The following is a 2,986-nucleotide window of genomic DNA, read 5'->3' on the forward strand; positions in this document are numbered from 1 at the left end:
CTGGGAGCGCGTTTAACTCACGGATTAACCCCGAATTAAGACGGAAAGCAACGGGTAAACTGCCGTCTTTACTTGTCTTCCCGAGATTACCATGGCTTTACAATTTAGAGAGCCTTTGTTGTAATATGCAGGATCTTGTTGAAAAATCTTGGGGCTAGATAAAATGTTGCCGTTTATCCTGCTTTTGTTGGATATAAAGTTCATAAAAACTATGTGGTGGCTACGTTATGTGTTGACATACTTGGACTGTTCGCTGGGTTTATGGTATGGCCTAGTGGAGTTGTTAGTTAGGTCCAGAGTTCCGTCTAAGAACTACATGCATAATCTAGCGGCTGGATATTATGTAGGAGATTATCCGGCAGATGATTCCTAAAGATTGGTGTTAGGATTGGTAATAGGCTGTTTGATGAATTTACGGTATGGACTTCTTGGTTAATTAACTTAGTTTGTAGGGCGTATAAAATGAAATGTCCAATCGCACCATCGAAGGCTCCAATCGAAACACGAAAGGAATCTGCAGGATTTTTACAACCCCTCTATTATCAAAAAAAAAAAAAAAGAAAGAAAGAGAGAGAGAGAGAGAGAGAGAGAGAGAGAGAGAGAGAGAGAGAGAGAGAGAGAGAGAGAGTTTCCTCTAGGGAGGATTCTTCTACATCACTAATGCCTATGAAGGTTTTGGCGAAATTTAAGTTTTATTTAGAATCTCTCTATTGATGGAGCGATAGAAGTCTGTGATGTCGAACAGTGTGAATCGGCATTGTTCTTTATTAGGAATAGCTTCGAATCAATCGATGATCGTTTATGAATTGATCCAAAGTCGTAGATCTGTGTAGTTCTTGATGTGTTTATTTATTTTTCTAAGTATATGCTTACTTGCTCAACTCATTTCGATTTTAGGTGTGTTAATAAGTTCACATGTGTGCCGTCTAAAATGGAGTTTGTAGTCTCTTGTTGAGCTCTGTAGTCACTTTTTACACTGCTTCGTCATAGTGTTGTGCATATAATCTGATGCTAATTGATATTTGTTAATGATGGCCTTTGCAACTTGGTTATATCTGTCCCTTTTTAACTATATAAATGTTTCTGGTTTTATCTGAAAATATCAGATTTAATTTTTATAGTCAGAGAATATATTTTTAATCTATTTTTTTTATCATTTTTTTCTAACTGGGCCTGGGGCACCCTACCGAGTGTCAGATATTCACCCGTTATCTCATACACTCCAACATAGTGACCTTTTTTAAGATTCTAACCGTTCCTTTGCATCTTTCTTGCACTTGATTCACCGGATATATTTGCCAGATAGTTTTTAGAATTATTTTTCTTGAGTTGGATTGCTCCTATATTTAAAGGAATCATGGATATCTTCCTAAGATTCCAATTTCTTTTAATGCCGTACATAAAACCTTGATATTTCGTTATTTTTTCCTCTCAACTCTGTTTAACATTAACCCTAACAAACTTCTACTAAGGTTGTTTCTTTCTCCTATTTGTCGCATATCATTATGTCAGGTTTAGTGGCCCGTTTTCAAGGCACATAGCTGTAGAAATTGCATAGTCATAGTGGATGGTGTATAACTTATTTCCAACTGTTCTTTCTGGTAAACATGTTCTCAGCACTTGCTGCTGCTTTCGATATTCAACTTTTATAGATTGTCTAGTGGAGACGTTCACACACTCTATTTTGTTGCATTGTGTAATAGCCGCCCCCCCCCAGCAGAACCCTTCAGCTGGATGTCAAGTGGCTCACACTGTTCGCAACTGTGTGACATAACCTGCACTTCTTTTCATTGCTTAGACCGCTCATCTTTTTCGAAGCATTGTTCATCAAACCTTGATCTTGGCCAACAACCATCATAATCCTCTCCTGGTCATAGTGGACCGATCCCTTTTTTCAGCCAGTCTAGAAAACCTTCTTTATGTATATAGTCCTGAATGAATTCATCTAGAAAATACTTGGCACGCTGTTGGTTCTTATTGTTCTCCCAGTGCTTTTTTTGCAATGGAATTATTAGTGTATTTTGGCGACTCTTTTGGGCTATTTTCGTAGCAAACCTGTTTTTTGATTGTATCTCATTGGTAAGACAGTCTTGTCCAAAATGCTTAGTCAGTTTCGTGATGCATTGTTTTCTGCTAGCTCTTGTTTTGTGATGTTTATGTACCATTTTGAGGTTTGGATTTTGGGAGCTCGTCATTTTCCCGGTACTTACGATAGTGGCATGATACTATTAGTCAATCACTGAGAGACCCATACCTCTGCTTCTCTGGGCAGATATAGTCTTGGCAGACACTGGTTTCTGTATGTTATTCTGTACAGTGTTAAAATGTTCCGCGTTTTAGTGTCTAGTCTGTTTATGTTCCTTTTGTGGTTAGTCAACAATGCCAAAGCCGTATGGCTAGTTGGTTAATTGCAGTTATTTTGTTTTTGTTTGTTAAGTACTATTTTAAGTTTAGATTTTATTAACATAGCGTATATATTCATCTTGGCATACTGAATTAAATCGTTCTCTTCTATGCCAAGGTCTTTGTATTTTTCCTGCTTTTCTAGGTCTTTGATGTCAGTATTTTCATCAAGCTGTATATTTTCCGTTTGGACCTTCTTCCCAGCTCTGATGAAGTACTTGCCACATTTGTCTAAAGTTTATTCCAGTATCTCTAGATAAGTTATGTACGACCTGCAAGAATTGACTTAAGTCAGCATCTGAGTTGTCATACAACTTGAGGTCATCCATAATGAGTAAGTAGTTGATTTTTCTGTTCGGGTCTTGTTGTTGGCCCTCGCTCAGATTGTAGGCACTATGGTTTTTACTGAATAGCTTGCTTAATGGATATATCGCCAGAGATAAAAGAGATAGGCTATCCCCTAGGAAGATTCCTTCTCTAATATTTACTTTAGGGATTTTTACAGTTCCATTAGTGAAACTTAATACCATGGTTATTTGCCACATTTTTATATGTACAGCCATAGTTTCTCTAATTACTAAAT

Source organism: Euprymna scolopes, chromosome 9 (genome assembly GCF_053919585.1).
Source record: "Euprymna scolopes isolate OS-2025 chromosome 9, ASM5391958v1, whole genome shotgun sequence".
NCBI lineage: Eukaryota > Metazoa > Mollusca > Cephalopoda > Sepiida > Sepiolidae > Euprymna > Euprymna scolopes.